Source organism: Ambystoma mexicanum, chromosome 12, assembly GCF_040938575.1.
Source record: "Ambystoma mexicanum isolate Mex_15411 chromosome 12, UKY_AmexF1_1, whole genome shotgun sequence".
NCBI lineage: Eukaryota > Metazoa > Chordata > Amphibia > Caudata > Ambystomatidae > Ambystoma > Ambystoma mexicanum.
The window spans coordinates 1,010,214,288-1,010,237,942 of record NC_090936.1 but is presented as its reverse complement, the minus strand read 5'-3'; the positions used below and the strand labels follow the sequence as shown (position 1 = coordinate 1,010,237,942).

Below are 23,655 nucleotides of genomic sequence, written 5' to 3'. Positions count from 1 at the left end.
ATTTGATGGCAATTAGAAGCCCCGAGGATGGTCTTCCAGAAGAATGTTTGAGTATGGGGTTTAGATAAATATCGTGATTATCCCATAACGGAACTGACGTTAGCCACGTCTCTTGAAGTAATATGATATCTATGGTCCCCAAATTACTATCATCATTGTTGAGTAAATGGGCAAACCCTCTTGTGTTCCAACTTGAAAGTGTGGCTAAGTTTTTTTGATTTGATCTGTCTAGTTATCATGGCTTCTGGGGGCAATTGCATTGACAGGTGTTGGGCATTTGTTGTCTTGTTTTTTCCACCTTCTCTTGAACTGCATTTCTTCTATGATCAATCACTTGATCCAATTCAACACTTTGCTTTATATTGGTAGTTAGTGCTGGGCTTAACACAAAACCCAAATTATGTAGTGCTTTTTTTGATGACCATATTACATTTTGAACGACTCGGGAGTTTAGCCAGAGTCGAACCGTGTTGAGCTTTCCATCTTTGGTAAATTATACAGTCAATGTCGGATGATGTTATGTCCTCTAACTCTGTTATTTCTGAAAAAATAGCCATTACCAATGTCCTGTTTAGATCATATTGTACTCCAGGGGGCGGACGGCATGCTAATGTCAGGGAATATGTTGCCAAACGTTTCAGTCCTAATTTAGGGTCAGAGTTTGGTTTTTCACTTCTTTCATTTTTCCTTTCCTCCAATTGAGGCTTGTTCAAACTTGTAGGTTTGTGACTAGCTTCAATAGATCTCAGTGCTGCTTCAATTCTGTGTAAAACTTCAGCAGTCATGTGTGAACTGTTGGCTACAGTCATTGTTCCCCTTTTTAGCGGTCTGTTGCTTATTTGATGCTGGCGCCACAGCTAAGAGGGAGTCACGAGGGTTTAGAGGTTCTACACCATTATGTGTATTGTGGCTAGGCTCTTCTTCACCCTCGTGGGCCCTGCTGGCAAGCAATATCGTTCAGAGCTTCTCTCTCTCAGCAGTTAGCTTATGCAGTTCTCTCACTTCACCCCGTTTATTGACTTCCAGAGCTCCATGGCTGGCCATATAAGCATCCACGGCTTTCCGTATCTCCAGTCTATGTTGATTCATTGCTTCTAAGTCTCGGGCTTGTGCCAGTGCTATCGCTCCCGCTTTAGGGCAGTCGGATGTTACATTTTTTTTCAATTGAGTGTTTCAGAGCAAGACTCTGAATTGCTTTTGTCTAAGTGCTGCAGTAAGTCATCTAATGGGGCATATGACATCTGATTAACCGGGACTTTCATTAGACTTTTATTCTCTTTTGCTAATACTTGTTGTTTATATTTTTCTTTATAGCCCGTGAAGCAGAGGTTGCACTTTTTTGAGGTAGGTTAATGGCCTTAAAAAACTTCCTGCTGCTAGCTGTCACCCCCCTCTTCATTCTTTGAATTTTTGACAAGTTTGTTTGTAACATTTTCTGGGTAAATACCCGCTTTACCTGCATTGAAGATGGTATAATCCATTTTCAAAGGAACGTCCTGATTGCCACTAATTACTGATTCTGCTGCTAGTTTTTTGTTTTGCGGGGCTTGGGACGGCTCTGTTAACTCAAGTATAACTTTTTCGATATATGGTGGAGTGCAATTGCTTTTTTAAACTTGCCAGGCACTAGGGATTCACTGATATTGGATGTTTGGCAAGCAACCGCTATCCCGGATACTTTTGGTTTTTTGCCGAATTCAGAGGCAGGAGTCTGATAGTGAGTTGCTGTTCAAACGTTGCCTGCCAAATGCATATGTCTTCCATATTAATTGAGTGTTTAGCAAGTTTAGAGTCAATATACTCATACAGTTTGCCTAGTGCAGTGGTCTTCAAACTTTTTGACCCCGAACCCCCCCCTAAGAAAAATTTCTCCGGCCCAGGTCCCCCCCTATAAACATGGACTCCAAAATTGTACTCGGTTGCGAATGGTTATCGCGCGCTGGAGTAGAATGCTGCCCCTAACGAAGGAGTGAATGCCAAACACCACGTTGCTTCAAAATCATCGCTTGCAATGATTTAAATCAGATTAGAGGACAAATATTTGTGAACAAAGCATTCCGATTTTGCTACAATACAGAGGACTCGACTAAAAATGGTATTGGATATTTCACAAAAACGAAAACACCCAATATTGCTGTCCTGTGCTGTCCTGTAGTAACATTTGCTATGCAAGTGCTGTAACAATTTGTTTCTCAAGTACTATTGGGGGTTCCAGAGGGAGAGGGGCGCAGGGGGGACTGGTGCTGGCTCCCCCATGGAAGATTGGTGGGCTCCATGGGGGAGCCGCGTTGTAAAAAAACACCGGCGGGGCAGTTTCAGTCCCCTGCTCGCCTCTTCTCCTCCATGGGGGATGGGGTGGGAGAGTGAAGCTGCAAAAAATTAGTTGTCCAAATTGCACACCACTTGTTAAGAAAAAATGAAAGTATTGCTTAAGGTGGTAAAGACATTTTAGAAGTATAAAGGTGCAGGGGAGAAGACAACATCCCTGGCACAAAAATTGTAAATACAAAAAAGTCACAAGAAATGGTCTCCAAGAGTAAAAGATATTCCCGTCCCCTGCACACTAGGATACTTCTTCAGAGTAAATTCTCGAAAGAGGTAAGGATCATTAGAGCAGAGAGGGTAACAATCATCACACTGATAAATTTGAATGAAATATATAGCAGGGGACCGAAACTGCTCTGCCGGTGTTGTTTACAACGCGGCTCCCCCAGGCAGATTGCTGTAGCCCAGCAATCTGCCATGGGGGAGCTGCGTCATTAATACAGCACCGGCAGAGCAGTTTTGGTCCCCCGCTCACCTCCTTCTCCATGCCCCCTAATGTGGGGGACGCAGGGGGAGAGGGGCGAAGGGGGGACCGGTACAGTATTAATAACGCGGCAGATTGCCACGGGGAGCCGCGTCGTAAATAAAAGGGTCACTTACCTCTCACGGGCGGCGGCAGCAGGAGCAAGGAACACAGGACACCACAACGCAGCCTGGACGCGCGATCCAAATGCAGGAATGCGTGCCTCCAGGCTGCGTTTATTTCCTGTTTCATGGCCACGCCCCCAGCACATCGCACTGGCTGAGCATGTGCATGGGAGCCAGTGGCTCCCCATTGCACATGCTCAGTACAGTGCAGCAGGGAAAAAAAAATTAAAAAAAATAAAAAACAAAAAAGCGTTACTCGTCTTCTTCGCCAGGCATCACGCGCCCCCCCAGGCATGGTGGCGCGCGCCCCACAGATTGAAGACCTTTGGCATAGTGCCTGGATTGCCATGTTCATGGCGTGCAATGCCACTTCAAGTAACTTTCCGTTTTGCATTTCACCAGTGTGCTCGATACCCATTTGAAGCGAGTTTAGAGGTTTCTTAGATGTGGGTTGCATAAAAGAAACACTTAAAGCAGAACTACTGTTTCCTTCTTCTGGGGAAATCGAACAACACTGGGGATTTGGACAGGTTGTCTGGGAGAACTTGTATTAAAAAGGCCGTGCCTTCCGGATCTAAATCAATGACTGCCACATCTGAATTTAGGCAAATTTCTGTATTTGTTGGCGGCAGTTTAGCTGTCGAGGGGATCGCTGTTAACAGTGCACCATCTGAATTCGATGTTCCTTCAGAAAGGGATATATGAACAACCTGGGGCTCAGAGATTGGGGGTGTTGAGCTGTCTGGGGGAAGCTGGTTTGACTCGCATGTTTTCTGTGTTGCGCTTGGTGTTATAGTACAGAGCGCGACACTCGAGCCTGTTTTTTCAGTTTGCAACTGTCCCGCCCCCAAGCCAGCGTTAGCAATGGTCTTTTCTCTGGCCCCTATCCAAAATGTATGAATGTCTTTATAATTCCCCAAGTTCAGTGAAGCCATACCTCCTTCGTTCGGCTTCCGCGAACGAGGGGTGGAGCATGTCATGCTCGCTGCGCATTGCCACGGCACAGGCTTTAATAGGATTCTTTCGCCTCTGACCACCTGGGAGCCCGACGGAAGGGGCATGCCAGTTTTAAGGGTACGAAGTTGCATCCTGCTGGCAGATGAGAGCGGAAGATACCGTGAAGCCTGTGGACCCCTCGACCCTGAGGCAAAGAGGTCAAGAGGTACTTCTGCTTGGTGCGCGCCCGGATGTTTAAATAGGCGTATGCCAAAAGTGGGTATGGCCTCAGGTGAAACACTGTTCGGCAGCTTGTTTTTACCCAATTCTAAAGGCAAATAAAATGTTAAATGTTATACCAAGATAGAATGTAAGCAGGAGATGGAAAAGTCTCTAATCATATGTAATAAGGCTTCGCTCCAACATACTGCTGAAATGTCCAATTTGAACGCGGTTAATCTCTGGTCACTCCGGCAGCCTGCGAGGTCAAGAGGTTCTTCACAGGTACATCCGCTTGGTGCGCAGTTCTTTTCTTTCCTACATCTTCCCCTAGTCCTGTCTCTCTTCCCTCTGGTCTTTTTTTCCCACCATTTATTTCTTTCCAAATCCTCTACCCGAAATCTTGATGTCACCTTTGACCCTTCTCTTTCTTTCTCCCTACTACATATTTCGAATTCTGCTCGCTCTGCTCTCTTCCACTTGTACAATCTTTGCTGTGCCTGGCCATTTCTATCCTTACAGGCTACTTAACATTTGATCCACTCCCTTGTTCTCGTTTAAACTATCATTCAGGTCTTTTATTAGATCTCCCTAAAACTCTTCTTACTCCTCTACACTCTGTTTTCAATTCTGCTATTGGCTTGTTTTTTCAACTTCCTTTTCAGTTCTTCTATAACCCCTTCTCTTCATTTGGCTTCTATGCTCTCTTTTGAGATCTCTTATTGTTCACTTTCGTCACAAAGCCCTTCATGGCCTGGCTCCCTTGTATCTTGCTCTGAAGCTCTTTTTCTTCTGTCGGTTCCTAAGCCACCCTGTGCTTCTTCCCGGTTTGGTTCTTTCTCGCTTCTTGCCCCCAAACACTGAAACACTCTTTCCTTTCTATTTGTGCTTCATCTACCCATCATATCTTTCAATCACAGCTTAAAGCAACCCATCTTCATTCTCTCTTTATCTAGCTGAATTTGTTTGATTTGCCATCATTATCATTTCTATTGTTCTGTGCAAATTAACTTTTGTAAAGCGCTTAAATGGCCGATTTCCCTTACCTAATGAGTCCATCAGCAGTTTTGCTGGAGTTCTAGGATTCATTTTTCTCACCTGGTAAGAGTGTGAGCCTTTTTCCCACTCTTGCATGTGTTTTGCTGTGTGTGTTTCACTTTTTGTGTGATCTTGAGCGCTGGAAACTCACCTAGTCCATGGCCTCATATTTTCATGTGTGTTACACAACACCTTCAGTGCAGTGACACAGGGTTGTCTTTGAGACTCCCCACCAACGCCATTTTATGGGGCTGACTACTGTCCCCCAGAAAAGGGTAAAGTTGCCATTAACTTTACTTTAGTCACTTTAAACCACAGACCCAGTACGCCCCATTTTACATGGAGTATTGGGAATGGTTAATTCTTATCCCTTTATGTCTGTGTCTCTTGGAGCATTGTTTTGCTCCCTTTACATCAAGACTTGGCTGGTGGCAGTGGTGTCTACCCTAACTTTTCTACTGCGCTTATCTTATATAACCATGGTATTGTTTTAGGCTATTATATTAGCCTCAAACATAAACCCGCTTGTCCAAATACATTTTATTTTTGCTCAAGCTGGGTTTATTCGCCATTTCTTTTTGTTAAAGTCTTTCTCGTGTTTTTCTCTCCGCACCAAACTGGGGACAATTCCTTTGTTCGCTGTCTTTTCACGGGCTTCTGCACATATGCCCTCTTTAAGGCGCCTAAAAGTCTGGGTAGGCAGGATGTGAGGGAGGGATCTTCAGACCCCTGCCATGGGTTCCCTTGGTAACCCAAGTCACACTCCTGTTTGATTGGCTGGGGGGGACTTTCCTTGCCAGGACAGCCACCCTGCTGTGTGATTGACAGCCAGGCTGTATGAATGGGGGAAAACTGCATAAAAAGCTGGGACTGGAAAGGAAGAGTCGCCACTGGAACGAAAGAACCAACAAGGACCTGACAGAAGAGGACCCCTACAACGACTGAACTGTCTGCTGCAGGTCCGAATCGGACGACACAGAAGATCCTCCAGGAAACTTCTTCCTTTGAGCTGGTTGGACCAACCAGTTCGCCCAAACTGCAAGCCAGGACCCCTCCTCTGGTCGAATTCGCTGTACAGAGCTACAGTGGCCGGATAGCCAGGAAGGTCGGACCCTGCTTGGGTTTTTAAGGAGCGCACCTTTTATTTGTTGCTTTGCTCTGCTCCTGGTTTCTTCCCTGGTAGTGCAGGACCCTCCAGTCTTCCTACTTCTTGTCAGTCCGACAGTCGCTTCAGGAACCGTGAGCCTGCAGGAACTACCAGGAACGTCCGCCTCAGCTACAGCGTCCTCTCCGTTTTAAGGTACTGTGCAAATCCGGTTCCTCGTTTCGTTCAACTGCAGTGAAAGTGTTTGAAATCTTTGTCCAATCCGAGAGCTTGTCCTTCTCTTCTCTTTGAACTAACTTTTTTATCAACCAACCTCGTCCGGAAACCGTGCCACGAACTACCCTGAACTGTGTGATCTTGAGCAAAAGACTTTTGACCCATTGACTTTGGCCCCAAGCCTTTTCTACCTGATTCTATCTCTGAGTTCCTCTTGTTCAATTGCCCTGAGTACTTACCTGTTGTGTTGATTTAATTTCTATTAACTTGGTCTTTCCCTCCCTGTTAAATTGCTGGAGTGCCATTTTGCTCCCACTTCATTTTGTGAGCTTAACTTGTCTGGAATTTAAGGGAAGTGGTGTGGTGTATTAAGAGTGTGATTTTTAGATTGCTTATAATAGTGTACTGTTATACAACTGAGGAGTGAAATACATGTATATTCTTTTACTTGAAAACCTTGAATCAGTGTTTGCCTGAATCATAGTAATTGCTGTCCTTTGTGTAACTATCTGATACTGCTCACTTACTCTTGAGATAAGTCTGGCTGCTCAGCCATCGCTATCACTTTAACTGTGTAGTACAGGCTTGTACCAAAAGGTGAATTTGTACTGTCACTTGTAGTCTTAATTGTGTGTGGTGTTCCCAAAGGGTACCGCATATAATTCTGCCTAACAAGCGCTCTATAAATAAAATAAAAATACAAATACAGACGCTTTGCTCCACCAGCGGGTCAAATGTAGGTTTGGTAGATCCCTCATGAATACTGGAGGAGGCAAGTTGTGCCTGGGCCCAGACCCACTGGTATGAATTGGAACAGCATATATGGACTGAGAGCACCACTTGTCTGTGACTGACACTGACACACTGACACACAGACACAGACAGACACACACACAGACACACACACACACACCCCCCCCCCCCCCCAGTCAAGAGGAACCTACTCAAGAGCTGGTAAGCATAGGGTTTCACCAAGCATGTGAGCTGGGAGGCTAGCTACACACACACCCCGCCTGCAGAGAGAGAGCTTACCCATGTGTTCAGTAGCAGCACAGTCATAGAAGCAGAGGGAGGAAGTGGAGGGTGGGAGGGAGGAGGAGGATACATGGCCGCACAGGGAAGAACAGATCATTTAGCAAGCAGGTGACCCAGAGTCCCCCTTTTCCAGCGTGGGACCAGATAGGGTGGATTGGCAGCCCACAGTCGCCATTGGTTTGGCCATAGGGTGCACAATGGGTGTCTGGAGGGATTTGCCCTCACAAAGAAAATAAGCCCCTGTGCCAGAAGGCCCAAGAATTACTCCAACGCGAGGATTTTTGAGTCTTCAATTGACCCTAGGGCCATCCCTCTCCCTCGTCTTATGACCCGGGCATTCTCATCCCCCTGGTTAGTGGTCCAGAATGTAAATTCTGGCTACCTAAACTCCCTGCAGCACTCCCTAACTGTCCCTACTCCACCTAGCTGGTAGTGTTCTATAGGGAAACAGAACTGTGCCTTACAGACACTTGGTTCGAATCTATCACACTCTCACGTTCTCATCTCCTTTGCCTGTTTCTGCTACCCTCTTGCTATATCCTCCTACTTCTTGCGCTCATCCCTCCTACTGCTTCCCCTCCGATGTCTCTCACTCACCTACACCCTTTGATGTTTCTTCCTCTGGGTTGATGTTGACCCTCCCTCCACCATACTACTACTCAGCCGCCCTCCTTCCACTCGATGCCCTTCATGTCACAATCACTCCTTATAGTAACTAATCTCACCAAACTTGCCACAGAAACATGCCAGCTCATACTGCAGTCCCACACCCCCTTAATAGCCTACACATCATACATGTCTCAAAAATCACCTCCACACTTTGCTGCTCCTTCCTTCCCCCTGCTGGTCTGTTACTCACCACCTCCTCTGAACTCATCCAAGTAACCCACACTTCCTGTGCCTATTTTGTATAACGCACCCCCTGCGGGGATTGGTTCCCTTTCCCTGGCCAATCTGGCCCCGTCTTTCCCTCTCGGGATATTTTGGATGCAGTAAATCTTCCAAAAAGGGGACTAAACTTCAACCATTTCTACTCCGCCCGGACCACGTTTGAGGTGAGTCTGTGAGAGTGTGCGGATCGAGGGGGTGGAGGCCGTTAATGCTTACGGAGGATCACCGCTGTTTCCTGGCAGTTTTGTGGGGGCTTTCTTTCTGTCGTGTAGGACTGCAGCTTTTTGATGCCCCTCCACCCGCCCCCCCTGACCTCAAGCTCCCCTCTCCCCACCGAAAACAAGGTCTTGCTGCACAGACGAAATGTCGAAGCTGCAATTTCTCTGCTGTTTCCGAGAATTGAATCTCTGGCTTGCTGAATGCTCTAGGTCGAGTTTTCTCTTAAACGGTCAGCTGATTCAATATTCCAAGGAAAAGGTCAATGCTGCAAATTGGAATATGGTTTGAATGAACCTGAATGCATGCACTACTTCCAGTTACGGCACTGGGTTGCGCAAAGAAACCGAAGGCTACCAGAGCAGTGACCACTTTTGAAAAAGGGGTTTTGTATTTGTATACAGTTTTGTTTACATGGCGCGTTATGCCAAAGCGCTTTACATTATAACAACCATGATACACTTCACTTCGCCCAATTCAAAGGGATTGATCCCCCAACAATGTACATGCTCTTTCTGACAGCCTCCACCACGCCTAAACCACATCCATCACAACCTGCTATAAAGATTTGGGCGAAATTATTGATACTAAAACCTGGGTCCCTATCGAACAACGTGTAATTAAATCTTTCAGAAGTATTCAATGCAGCAAATAGGATATACAAATAATATTCTGTTGCTATATGTTCCAGGACAGACTGAAGCATTTTGTCAAAGGCGGTACCGAACTGTGCTGAAGAAGATGCAGAGGGCCTGGCAAGTTTACACATATTTAGTTTGAGTGCCCTAAATCAACTAAATACTGGAAGGAATAATTGAGCAAAGTTAGTGAGACCAGCGGCTTTACTAGAGCTGGATCCTGTACTCACCTGTTGCTGGCTGCCTGGAACCAGGAAACTAGTGTTTCGTAAAGGAAGAACTTATGTTGCTTTCATTATCAATCACACATTTAAAGTCCCAATGAGACCCGTAGCATTGTGCTTGTTTAAAAGTTTGCCGATACTTTTTAAAATGCCTTTACAGCGTCATGACGTCTTTCACGTTTTCTGTTAAATCGTCGTGACTTCCCCCTGTAGGGCGTGGTCGTGCTTAGGGACAGAATCATGCTAGAAGGGGTACCGTTTGCGAGCCGTTTCCGGGCAGGAATTGTATGTTGTGTATTAATAAGGCGCTTATACATCTCTGAGTGTTTCCAAGCCCCACCTATATTTAGCTGCCGGTGGGTTTTTTTTTTCTCATTTTTGCTGCAGCAACAGGCGGCAGCGTATCTTTGTGTGTCTTCTTGGCTGGTAAGTATTATCCCCGGGTCCCCCTAACAGAAGTGATTTATAGCCTTGCAGTGCACACCGAGGGCATTTCGGTGCAGCTGTTATTTCCAAATTCGTCTGCCAGCAGCAAGCCGGATTATACGTCATCTCTCTTCACCCTTATCTGCTCAATACATCTTTCACTGTTAGAACAGCAATGAACTCACCCAGTTGGAAATAAAGCATGACCGGCTCAAACGCGTTTTGCTTCTTTTTCTACACTGCTGCACCGACTCACACGTGCTTGGATTCCTCCGGGGCTGCGGAGCCCTTCTGCGAGTCTGTTTGTATCACAAGGTGTCTTTCTTTTTTTCTCCCCCCCCCTCCCCCTCATCAGGACATATCTTCCGCTGTCTGTATAGGACAGAGTTCCTTCATTTACATGCCTTGTCTCACTGACCAGATGCCTGCATGTTCATGTATACAATGAAAATGCAGACTCCCATGTAGTCTTGCCAGCAAGATCACAACAATTGGATATGTTGCCTTAAAACGAGCCATGCTGTAGGTAGGTCTTCAATCTGTGTTGCAGCACCCCTGCCCCCTCTGGAAAGTACTTTGAGACTGGTTTTGAGATGGTTTCCTATTAGTTCAGCAACCCTTGAAAGATCATACTCAGTCTTGAGCATTTGCAAATAATCAGTGCTTTAAGTGGGATTACAAATTGAGGGGGGGCTCTCGTTAGGGCGTGTGGTTTAGGTACAGGTCTGCTTGGGTCATGCCTTCTATAGATAGCCCTCACTAGCCCCACCTCGCCTAAGGGGTGGGGGCTGCTAAAAGAATCTGAGCTGGAGCCCACTGGCATTATTTCCCTTGATGTGCCCAGCCCCTCCTTTTAAACAAAAGAAGGGGCTGCGTGCACCAAAGGTGTGACACCAGTGTGCCCCAGGAGGCAGTCTTTTCATTTAAGGAGCCCTGTGGTGCAACACTTTAACAATGGGCTCCTTGAATGGAAGTGCTGCCTGCTGCTGATGGCTCTGTACTCTGAAACAAGAGGACGGCTGGACTGCCCAGCCCTCCTTTTGTTTCAGAGTAAATGGCCATTAGCCAGTGTGAGGAGCCCAGGCGCTTCATGCTGGGTGATGGCTATTTACTCAGAAACAGGAGGAGGGGTGGCATTCCAGCCCTCCTCCTGTTTCAGAGTACAGACCTATCTGGCAGCTTGCACTGCACGGTTACACCTGCTGCTTGCAGGTGTCAGCCCTTTGGTTTAGAAAAAAAGAAAAGGCTATGCCTTTTCTTTTCTTCTAATCCGAAGTGCTGACACCTACAGGCAGCTCGTGTAACCATGCAGCCGCTACACAGGCTGCCTCGGGTGTCAGCATGGCTGGGGCTAGTCGGGGGGGAGGGCCCTGGCAGGGAAGCCTTTTCTGGAGACTGCTGGGGCTTGGCCCCCCACCCACATAAAGCACTGGTAATAAGGGCGACGCGTCAGTAATGCTGACATAAACCCTCCTCCAAAGCTTCAGCTTCTTCTTGAATGCTGATATTTTTGTGTTCGTAGCCAATGATGTGGTTTCTGTGCCTTGCAGGGAGAGGTTTAGAAAAATGTGCTTTTCAAAGATGTTGCCATTGTAAGCTAACAGTACAAGCCAGTGGGAATCCCACACGGGCTCTTTCATCTGGTCTAAACCCAGCAGAACGTGTCTCACTTTGTTCCTGAGTTCATAAACGCAATTTAAAACCTTTCCCCTGGAGAGCCACCAGACCTCCGTAACAACAAAGCATCATGTTCAGCTCCCATTCCTGCACATAATGTGGCAAACAAATGGGCTCTTGTGGGGTGCATCTTAATAAAATGTACAATCTGAACAACAGAAGTTGGCACCTCCCAGAGTTCATTCCCCATATTGCGCACAGGTAAAGCTTCCCGGTGTATGGCGTAGTGTGTCCACAATATATGTGGAGCTACTGCCTACACTTTTGCTTTTAAACCAGCTCTAGCACCACACATTGAAGGAGGATCATCTGTTCAAATACCAACATGCCTCCCATTTTAGGCAGTGGAAACTTAGGAAGTAGGGCACATTTGTAAGTGTCTATTTGCTTTTTTATGCCTTGCAGCTGCCGTACAAAGAAATCCCTGGTCTTTTTTGCCAAATCGGCATGTTTTGTTTTCCAAATGCTGCCTTAATTGTTTTGGCTTCAGGCTGTCATTCGCTAATAATGTAGCGCCACAAACCACACACTGCGGCTTAACTTCTCCAGCAACTGCAATCCATGTGAACCCAAAGTCCAAATAAGAGACCCCATATTTCAGTGTTTTTGAATTTCTTTTGTCTAGCTCCACCCCTCCTTCTGCTTTTTGTTTGAGATTCCTACCATTTGGGCACTAGGAAAGAATCCGGTTCTATATGATATTTCTGCATTTTAAAGCCCGAACACAAAAAAGATAATTTTTAAATATATATATATATATTTTTTTTTCTGGCTGTTTTTGTTTATGCTTTAAAATGTGGAAGTATCGCATGCTGCCCCCCTTCGTACTCACCCGCTCATTCATGTGTTAATCGTGGGGGGATGTTTAACCCCCCCTGTGAAATCCCATTTCCCCATCCAGCATCAACACACGCCTCCTTCCCACATATACAGTACACAACTCACCTCTGCCTCCTGTGATGACTCCGCTGGGGCTCAGAGAGCCTGTCAGCCCCTGTGCACACTCGTGTGCGGCAGGGGTTTGACAAGTATGATAGTTCGATTTAGAAAGACGGCTTCTAAGTCGACCTTTTTTCCACCATCGGTACAGTGAAATATCTTTTCACTTAGTACCAACGATACATTTAAAAATGGAGCCTGAATCTGTGAAAACATCGCAAACCCCCACTTTAGTGTATGTCACGTTAGTTTTTTTAAAACCATTTCAAGTTTTCAAAAATTCAAAATGCCTAAAAAACAAAGGTTTAAAATGGCAAACACCACATGCAGAGATCTTAAATAAACCATGTGAAAAGGCTGGGGGGAAATCATTTTTTTTAAAAGTCCCCAAAAGATTGAAACAATGGCAAACACCACATGCAAAGACTCAAAAGGAACCATGTGAACAGCTTGGGGGGGGGGGAGTGAACCCTCTCAAAATGGGTCAAAATACTGGTTGGATTAAAAAAAAACACCACGTTGATACAAGTTTCAGAAGACTCCCTGTTCGGATCGTGAAGTCCTACCTCAAATTTTATTTTGAATTGTCCTGGACTAGGCCACAGATTGGCGACGAAAACCACACCTGGATTCACATTACACAGGGCTGATCTAAACCCAGTTATCTGCCGTGGGGGAGCCGGGATTACTGCATGTTCTAGTTATACTTATACTTATGTCACATTCTTTATAAAGGTTGATGAGGTTCTGTTTTTTTATTGCCCTTTCAAAGCGGTTTGTTTTTCCAACCGTTGCACCGCTGCAATTGAAGATAGTTTGCATGTAAACTTTATAACCTATTTATTGAATGCTTGCCAGGGCTAGAGATCACTGTCATTAATTTAGAAAATATCTTTTTAGTTAATTTATTATGATTTGGGTTGAAGGCTTTTGACGGTCATGGTTGGTTTGCTAAAAAAGATTTGTATTCCCTTAAGGTAGTGGCCTTCAAGCCTTTTTATGCTGAGTGCCCCCCCACTACCCCCTAACTGAGTTAAGATATAGTTTCTGGGCCCCTCCCCCCTGCCACAAATGCTTAGATTTTCTATTAAATGCTTATATTTTCTATTAGAAACAGTCACCATAATCCTTCAAGCCCCCCAGTTTGAAGACCACTGCCTTAAGGCATCCTAGCTGTTAAGCATACAGAGGGCCCCTTTTCATGGGTGGGACCATTCCTTCCCTTCCCAGTTCCACACAATGACTGTTCTACAGATCAGTCTGATCGCTTTCAAATCGTTGCCAAGTAGGGGATACATGCTCCTACTGGCTGCCTCTCTCTAGCTTTAACGCTGTTACTACTCCAATACCTCCACAATGTTTCACTTGAATAGGTCCATGCCTTCCTCAGATAGGTGCACCTAACCCTCTAAGTAATAAGCTATCTACATGTATCGGGCCTTGGCGCATGTATGAGAAACCATGCCTCTGCAAAATGTACCCATGGCTTGGTTTACTTTTTTGCAGGATTTTGCACTGCTCACAAGCGCTGCATTAGTTCAGCTGTAGTGCATAATTTATGGCACAGTAGCAATGCTTATGGGGGGGAAGGAGGAGACTTCTGGAAGATAGTGCCCAACTCATATTAGCAAAGACCTGCCTGCTAAGGTGTAATATTTACTTTTTGTTCCCCCCAGTAAAGATCTGTTCCTGCACACCCTCCTATTTCTGGTCCCTTATCATTTCCTGTACACGTTGCTATCTGCAAGCTGGGACTAGTCTATATGAGCTGAACCACTTCATTGCAGGTAAGAAAAGTCTTTGCACAATATCTTAGAAGTCTTTGAAAAAAAAGAAGAATCAATGTAGGGCCACAAGCTGTACTTGTGGGGGGTAGAAGATGCACGCAACTCTACAACAAGAGGTAAATTCTCTCAGACTTTACAGTACCTTTTGTATTGAAGAAAAAGTGCATCAGATGACTTCTGTTTTTGTGCAGATCTCAATGTTCCTGGGCCTCAATCGTGGGGACAAGAGGGATGACTTCTGGGGACTCCTGCACTGCAATGGGACGGTCACCGCTCGCAACCAGCAATCTTCAAACAAGTGGCTGTTTGGTGTTTCAGCTCCTCACGTCTATAGCAACACTGTGGTTCCTTGCTGTCGAGGTGGACTTTCCTTTCTTCTGGGGTATCGCACTCTGTTGAGGGGGCCCATGCTTGGACGATCTTCCCGAAGCTCTTGGCCAGCTTAAAAGCAACGCACACGAACTGGTGTTCCTCTCCCTGGCTATTCGGTTTCCAGCAGCAACTCTGTGGAAATTCAACCAGCTCAGAGAGGACGTCCAGGTGGCTTACTTTGGAGTTGATTGGTCCCACCAACTGCAAGGAAGTAGTCGTCCTTGCAGGAGCTTCTCTGTCGATATGAATTTAGAGTTTCAGCACAGCAGCAGGGCTTCACTGGGCAAACCAACGGTCCAGGAGTTGCAGCAGGTGTCCTCTTCAAGTTCTTCTTCGGATTCCTTCGTCCAGTGGTCAACTCTGCCTTCCTAGCCAAAAAGACTCGCCTTTTATGCAGCTTGCTCCCATTCATTCCAGCCTGGCTGTCAGTCACCCAGAAGGGTGGCTGTCCTTCCCGGACAGCCAGCCGGCCAATCACCTAAGAGTGCATTCCTGTCTCCTAGGAGACTAAGCACAGGGAGTTTCAGGCAACTCCCTCGCTTCCTGCCCCCGCCAGACACCCTGGAACCAGAGGCAGGGTTCACTCATGAAGCCTGCCAAAGATAAAACAAACAAAGGGACCAAACCTGGTTTGGCGCCCAGAGTAAATTTCAAGAAGGACCTTTCCACAAAGAAATGGCGAAAAAAGAAGACCGATCGCAGCCCGCTGTAAAATCCCATACTGGTAGTAAAAAGTAAACCACTGCCACCAGCCATTCAGTGAGGAAAGGGTAACATAAAAATGTTACATGAGAAGATAGACGAAGGGGATACTAGGTAACCCCACCAGCACTCTATTGTAAGATAGTGTGTGCTGGGTCTAGAAAGTGACAAATGTAAGCAATGTAAGCAAAGTGAATTTCACTTTACTGCTCTTGGAAACAGTAATTTATCCCAGAGAAGGTATTTAAATCTATGGGAAATCTGAAAAACGTCCGTGTCACTGCACTAAAGGTGCTATGTGACACAATGTAAAAGATGATGACAATGTCGTTTGTCAGACTCCACAACCAAAAGAAACAGAAAATACATAGAAATAAAAGTGCAAAGTTCAGCAAAAGAGCTGGGGGTCTCTAAGGTGGGAGGAATGTAGCACTAAACTGAAAATTCTCCCAACAGCAGTATTTTATGTACAATAGCTATTGCCTCTCCAGAACACCCAGATGCAACTAGTTGAAGCCACAATGGGTGACAGTCTTGGAGGAAGTTACCAAGCACCAAGATACTCTTCACTCACAAATAGGGACACATCAGGCAGGAACATCCATAGCAAGCCTTCTATAAATTAATGGTTTTGGATACAGACATGGTTCATAAATGCTTGGAGCATACTAAATTAACTTTTTTTGTATTTCTTCATTTAGGCAATAAATCCAATCATGGCACTTTTTGATGTGCTTTTCTTTCATCCGGACAATTCTCTCTGTATTTGAAAGGATGGGGAATTTGAGCCTTTGCCAATTTCTGGGGAAGTTAATTGTAAATGGCTGATAGGGTCTTGATGAAAGTAGAAGAGAAATACGTGACGAAAAGGATTTCAAGGCAATAGTGCTTTTGTGGTCAGCAGTTAAGCAATGTATTTATTTTTTCTTCATCTATTTGATGTTTGGGGGAGGAGGGTACATTTGACGTCCCGACGTGGAAGCATTCCCCTTTTTCACTCGTACAGCATCTCTTTCCTCTTGGGTAACTCTCTAAAGTATAGATGAATGATATTTTATTTTTAACTCGCTCATACACTGCTGTTTCAGAGTGCGAGAAGGCGAGGGAGGGGAATGGGGGAGAACATAACAACGATCTTACTAGGCCCTGTGACATTGAGAATGTGCAAGTGCATGGGAAAGGGAAAAGGGAAACTTGCGTGGAGGGGGGGTGGAAAGTGCGGAGCAGAGGATAACAAATAAATAAAACTAACTAGGTAATAGAGGCACTAAACAGTGGTAGTGCAGGTGGCAAGTGCTGTGTTTACGGCAGCAGACTGGGTAAGTCTACATGATTTCTGTGGGATGGTCTACATGATTTCTCTTATGTTATTGGCAAAGCTCTATGGGTTTAACGCCCTCGGGGACCGTAGTCCAGGTCAGAGTATGTGTGCAGCTAGACAGGTGTGGCAGCTGCATGGGGGGGGGGAAGTGCCAAAGAGCGCAATAATAAGAAAAAATGAAACCAAGGGAACGGATAGGATTGCGCTAAGGGGAGTCACTTACCCCAGTGTACAGCTCAAGCAAAACGTTTATTGTATTGATAGTCGCATTTTTAAGTTTCAACTTGCCTTTTTCATACCCGCAGCCGAGAAACAGTGTATTAAGACACAGAAAACATTTGACAAAATAATTAAAACCTATTGTGATGCAGAGGGACTAATTGAGGCTTTAAAAAGAAAAGCAGAGGAGAAAAAGCAGCTACTGGTGGAATCTGGGAAGCGCTGGAAAACGTTGCGTGCACTACAAGAAGAAGATGCAGTGAAAAAAACAAAAGAGAATTGATTTGTAAAAGCTGATTGGTGGAAACCGAATATTCCCAAACTTATTAATGGCTGCTCATAAAAGCTGGAAAACCTAGTCTTTTGGCAGGGATGGCTAGTGTTCTTCATTCCTTCCTCAGAACACGCCTCTGTTACTTATTGGTATGGTATTGTTTGGTGTCCAGTCATAATATTGAATCCAAAATTTCGAATGGCAAAAAAGTCGAATCAAAAATGTCGAAAAAAAAATGTTGAATTATTTTTTTTTTCGATATTTTTTTTGGGGCTCTAGTTTATATAAAAAAAATAGGTAAAAACAAAAAAAAAAAAGAAAAAACGGGTTGGGGGGACCCCCCATTTCGAAAAAAAAACGTCATAAAAAATAAATTCGACATTTTTGTTTTCGACATTTTTTTTTCGACTTTTTGACTTTCGACATATTTGTATTCGAGATTATGACTATAAACCGTATTGTTTATATAAATAAACACTAACATACCAATAACTTCCTCAGAACCCGCCTCTGTTACTTCACCTGGACAATTGAAAGAGACAGAGGTAAATCGGCAGATGTCTCAGTGTAATGTGGCAGTTCCCAAAGATGTCGCTGCGCAACAACTACAAAATATTGGTCTATAAAGTAAGTCAATCGTCTGCTACAAAAGTTTTGTCGGCCAGATCTAATTTGACAAGCTCAACTCTTATCACCCAGTGTTCTCAACAGTGTGTCCTTGTTACAGTATGACAGCCATGCCTGTTTGGACAGTGAAGTGACACCTACACATTCCCACACCACCTGCTCAATCATTCAGATTACGGTCTTTAAAAACAATGGAATTGGATTATTCCCGCAACCGACTTTGGTTGCTACGTCAACCCCTGCTACTAATCGATAACGTAATTGTAGCTCACACGTTGCTCTGTGAAACTGAAGATGCAAGTGCTCTTATGTGTAGAACTGTATAGTTGATCAGGTGAATTTGTAGGTTTTTGCCAACTTGTAAATGGTACAGGTTTGTGTGCTATTGATTTCTGTTGGGGGTCAGCTAGTGTTTTCTTGGGTGAGGTGAATGGTCGAAACTAATAGTTAGCTGCTCATAGAGATATTGGGTGAAGTGATGCAGGTGGACCTTTAACGGATTCTGTTTAGGTCACTCAAAGTGTGTATTTTAGTGCAGTGATTTGTAATTGTGGGAGTTTATTGGGTGTGATGCATGTTAGCTAGAGGTGAGAACTGAAATTGGGGAGTTTACAGGTTGGTTGATGACACTGTGGGTTGGATTTGTAGTTTTGAATGCAAAATCACAGAACTTAGCTAATGACATTTAAGTGCACTAGCAAAGAAGGTAAACGTGGAAAGTGACTGCTGCAAATTCCCTTGAGGTTTTCCAGTACACTATCCATAAGTCTAACTACACTCACCCTGTAGTAATGCCACCCGTCCTACACACAAGGAATCTAAACCCTTTTCCTAAATAATTTGGAAGCAACATAAAATAAATCCTCCTGAAGTTGTATGCAATAATCGATCACAAATCCAAATGCATCCTGAAGTTGTCGTGGCACAATCTTGGAGTAATCCCCACCCATCCTGAAGTTGTCATGGGTCATCTTGGAATGATTCATTAATAGAATATGTCTATCAGTGACTTTAAATACACTATTTGATGCGGGTACTTTCCCTTGTTTTAAGCGCTCAGATTGATTGAATTATAATGTGACGACCTGAATGCAATTCCTCGGCATTTCCCATGTTTCCCAACTACATGCAAAGAAGGAGTTATCTTTGACTACCTCCCTCTACATGTGAGTTATTACATTTATTCTTGATGTCACTAACAGCGTGATGAGCCTTAATCTACCGAGAATATAGATTATTAGCTTTTGATTACCACATTAACATTTAGACTCTATCAACAGTACTTTATTATTCAACAGGCTTCATCACACAGAATGTATTATGCCTAATCCTATTTAGGATTTCAGTATACTAATGCTTTACTTAAACTGGTGCTCAGCGGGTACCCTTAAATTGCCCTCTAAATGAGGCATAGTATGTAAAACACTGGAATATCTAATGAAACCGGTCATCACAATGATTGTTCAATGAACATATGGTCTTGCCATATAACAATGACCCAAGCACCCTGTACTTTTTAGTAATTAACTATTATCGTTAAGGGATGTCCCCCCTATTGTGTCTTATAATGTTCATTGGGAATAACTGTGATTAAGCATACTTATGGGCTTTACCCTTTTTTCCCCCCTTTCTTTTCCCTCCATTTTTACCTTGTCCCATACCTTGCTTGAATGTGTCCTAGTGCTCTTAGGCTCAAGAAGAAGAGGATTCTACCTTGAAACGCGTCAGCCAAGCACATTGATTTTACGGTCTCCTTTCCATCTTTTTCCCTTCCTTTTGCATTTGATGCCCTTATACTCATAACCAATTGTAACAAGAATAACATGTTTGCTTTGTTTCTTCTAAATTAAATACTTGTACCACTTCTAAACGAAGATTATCATTGACTCTAATTGAACGTGTTCTTTATGAGAAATTCCATTATGAATTGCTGAATGTCTTGTTGACAACATTTCAAAGTGTGCAGGGGACGGGAGGGCTCCCAATTTGGATCCTCTTACTACTCCTACGTCATCTTGGAGCAATACCGGATCATCACTGGAAGTAATCAGAACTCATCCTGGAGTAGTTTCTGTGATAACTCTAGAGTCATCTCATTTAAATATTTTGGCCTATACACATACTTCAGGATGTTTTCAGATTATTCCCCTAAACTAGCCATGGATGACTAGGATGGAGTCACCAGATGACTCAAGAATGATTCCAGGAAGATCTTCCTTTTTGACTTGGGAGGTGTGAGGGATTAGGGAGGCAACCTTGAAATTGTTAGGAATAGGGCTCACACGTTCTTTAAGACTTGTCGGGAAGGGCTAAGCAAGTAAAATAAATAAACCGCTCTGTAAATCCCCGACCACTCAGCGCTGCTGCCTTTCCAGAGCCCATTGCGTGTCCCCTGCCAAGACAATACCTTGCTCGAGCTGTGTCTGGAGACGGCAGATGCTTCCTGATCCCAAACCCTAGGGCTGTGCACTGCGGATGATCACCTAGGTGGAGACAGGGCCCAGGGTAGTGAGGAGCTTCTGTGAGATGAGACACTATCCTCTGAAGGGGAGACTCTTGACACTGTGCCAAACAAGTTGATGGCTTATTGTCATTTTAATGTCTCTCAACCTTCTATTAAGTCTAAGACTGTAAACCCTAAGGTTGTTAAATCAAAGTACATTATGTCCATAGATGGAAACCTTTTGGGTTTCCAACATTAAATGCCCTCCTAAGGTGTATTACAAAGGATAACAAATGTTTTTTCTAAACCATCTTCCTCCAGAAAGGTTAAAATCTATCGTCCCTATGTTAACATTAAAGGAATTAAATCTACCCTTAAAAATATTCAAGCAATTGAAAAACCTAACTTTAAGGAAGCAAACTACATGTCCCAGAATCCTAGAGGGACTGTGATGCGGAAGAAGGCTGAAAAGGCATGTAGATGTAGTATCAGGCAATTAAAACGAATGGCTCACAGCTGAAGCCAATTGCCAAACCTGTGAGGCATAAAAGGCTGCAGCAGGGGAGGAAGGAGCTGGAGTAGGAGTTGGGAGGCTGACAGTAGTAGTAGAAGAGAAGCATGAGGCTGGCAATTCTTGAGGAAGTGGGAGCACAGCAGGAACGTCGAGACAAATCTGCAAGTACTGAGAGGGCCCTGCGCTCTCAAAACCTGCATTGCTGTGGCTGCACTGAGGAAGAGTCGCTGAGAGTGAAGTTTTCCCCATGTGCATCGACTGTGATTGCAGAGCTGTGACCATGCTGAAGCCTGAGGCCTGTAGCAGATGGCAAGCAGAGGGATGGGGGAGTGAAGGAGTCTTCCGTGCTGCAGAAGGGTGTGGGTACCAAGTGTGCCCAAAGAAGTTGTAGAAATTGAAGTCGGGAAAGTGAAGCAGCCCGCAACTGCAGTGTTCCTGGAGCCGGTGAGTGAAGCTCTGAGTTCAGGTTCACTCAGCAAGCCTTGCTGGTAACTGTAACCATCTCTAAAGTAACTTGCGTCTGGTTTAAAGCGAGAATAAACTGTTCGTTATTTTGAAAAGCTATTTCTAACAATGGAAATGTATCATGTGCACTAATAGTGAAAGTGAGTGTTTGCATAGGAAGTAAAAGAAAATTGCATCCATTGTTGAACTTTTTACTATTACCAGAGTAGTCGCGTGTCCTTAATTGGAAAATAGAAGCCCGATAAAACCATTTTGAAATCTAACATTGACTTTCAGCAGAGTTATTGAATACAGCATAAAAGGAAGGTTGCGTGTCACCAATTGTTTCCCGAAAGGAGTTTGAAATCATCTCTGTGATAGTACGCGCGAATACATGCACTTGCAACCCTTTAAGGTTAAAGATCTATCTTAGCTTGGCTGCGTGTGTCTAAATCTGTTCTCCCTTTTGAAGACTGAACCCTGTAGTATTCTGAACAATTACTCTTTAATTCCAGAAGATGTTATACTGAAACTGAGAGAAGAGAACAAGCATTACCCAAGCCAATGGGCACACCCTTTCCATAGTGAAGCAAGATCTGTACAGACCCATTCATCTAATCTCTGAGGTTGTTAAAGGTCACGTGTCCTCTGATACAAATGTGACATTGCTACCTGAAGCTAGAAGAGTGACAATACAGCTTCTGGGTAGTTACTGGAAGCAAGAAGGTTTGAATAAAGCAGGAGAATGGAGGTGGGTGCTTGTAAAGAAGCCTAAGAAAATAACCTGCAAGGCATAAAATGGGCGGTATCGCATCGCAATTTGCTATTTAATACCACTGATTTGCGTTTTATTGACTTATCATGCCGCTTTGAGTGCAACATGATTTGTAGAGCCAGTGCTAGGCTGCATTACTAATTGTAAAGTTGTGCTATTTGGAGCCCACAGTGTGCAGGTGAGGAAGAGGCCCCCTTTGGGCTGGGCTGAAACATTGTTTCCATTCATGTTCCCAACCCGGACGCCAAAGGCTGCTGGCACAGTAAAGCATTCACAGAGGAGCGCATGGGAGATGCCGACGTTCATGCACCCCCTGCTCTACTTTGTGGGCCTGGTAAGTTCGAGGGCAGAGGACAGGCAGACGAATTCACTGAGGCCCCAGCATAGACATGCTCCCTTTCTAGCTGCTTAGGTGAGGGTCACTGACCATGCTGTGTGGGGGTATGGCGCCCAAAGGGAGTTCTGTATGCAGGTTGTGTGGTAATCACTCCATGGGTTGAGGGTGTTTTAAGACACAGGAGACAGGGATCTCAATCGCACCATGCACTGCAGAGCTTTTGTTACAACTCTGACTGGAACAACAATGTAATGGGTCTGACATTGGAGCATAGAATGTCCTTTATTACATATTTACTGAAGCTATGAGAAATGAGAATTATTAGGACTTCCACATGAAACAAAAACGTACGTGTTAACTGCTAGAAAGAAAGCAGGCAGTCGGTTCTGACAGCCGTGAGTCTGGCTAATAAAAAGATGCCCACCTGTATCTGCTCCAAGCAAGTAACCACTGCAAGGCTAGGACCAGGAGACATAGCGACTATATAAAAGCACTTCAATATATGGCATGACCCATTTAAGTCACTGATCAGTCGGTAAAAATGTGGAGGGCCAACACAATTCATAGACTAATTGACGTTAATCTCCACCTTGCTGCCCATTGCAAAATTCTCTGTATTTTGCTTGTGTACTGATGCTTCTCTGCAACTTGTTAGCCCAGTGACCTCACCACTCTTTTGTCCCACACCTATCTGCCTTAGACCCCCCACCCCCAGTTTCTCCATCCTCTCCTCGCATCCACCCCCATGGCACTTTCTGTTTCTCCTATCTTTTGCAACTGCTTCTCCATTGACTATCCTTCCCTTCTCACTAAGTCTGGTAGGAAGAAGTTCAAAAAGGATATCTTGGCCTCTAACCCTGGTCCTCCTATCGCCGACACCTACTCCAATGCCTTCTCCAGACAGACCCTCACCGACATCCTCTTTGTCGTTCCTTCGCCAGATCTATGGACTCCTCCTATGTTCTCTGTGCTCTGTCCCCATCTCCTCCTCTCCCATTACTGGTGGCACTCGCTGGGATGTTCTCATGGCTTCCTTCGACGACTCCTGAAGTCATCATTTATGTCTACCTTAATGGCAATGTCATGGTCCAATGGCACTCGCTCGGATGTTCTCATGGCTTCCTTCGACTCTTCCTGAAGTCATCATTTATGTCTACCTAAATGGCAATGTCATGGTCCAATGGCCTCAGGCCAATCTCCTCTTTGATAGGCGTTTCCCCCGCCACATCAATTTCCTCTCATCTCCTGCTGTCCCCTCCTCTTCCCCCCTTGGCTACCTTGCCCTCTCTCTCCTCCTCCTCTGCCCCTCCTAGGGCTCTTTCTCCTCCATAGGGCGTACCTCTGATCTGTACCCCTCCCCGGAAGGT

At 44.8% G+C, this 23,655-nt stretch overlaps 1 protein-coding gene across 3 annotated transcripts in view; it reads right to left on the bottom strand.

Moving 5' to 3' along the window:
- The window catches only part of IRF5 (interferon regulatory factor 5), a 215,697-nt gene extending 205,635 nt beyond the window's left edge, over positions 1–10,062 (bottom strand). The window contains exon 1 of one of the 3 annotated variants that reach the window (XM_069629551.1): positions 10,043–10,062. The gene's annotated coding sequence lies outside the window, so the exon portion shown is untranslated. Of the gene's footprint in view, positions 1–9,437; positions 9,556–10,042 lie in introns of those variants that run through there. The other 2 variants (XM_069629549.1, XM_069629550.1) reach the window with 2 other exon arrangements.
- Positions 10,063–23,655: the final 13,593 nt, after the last annotated feature.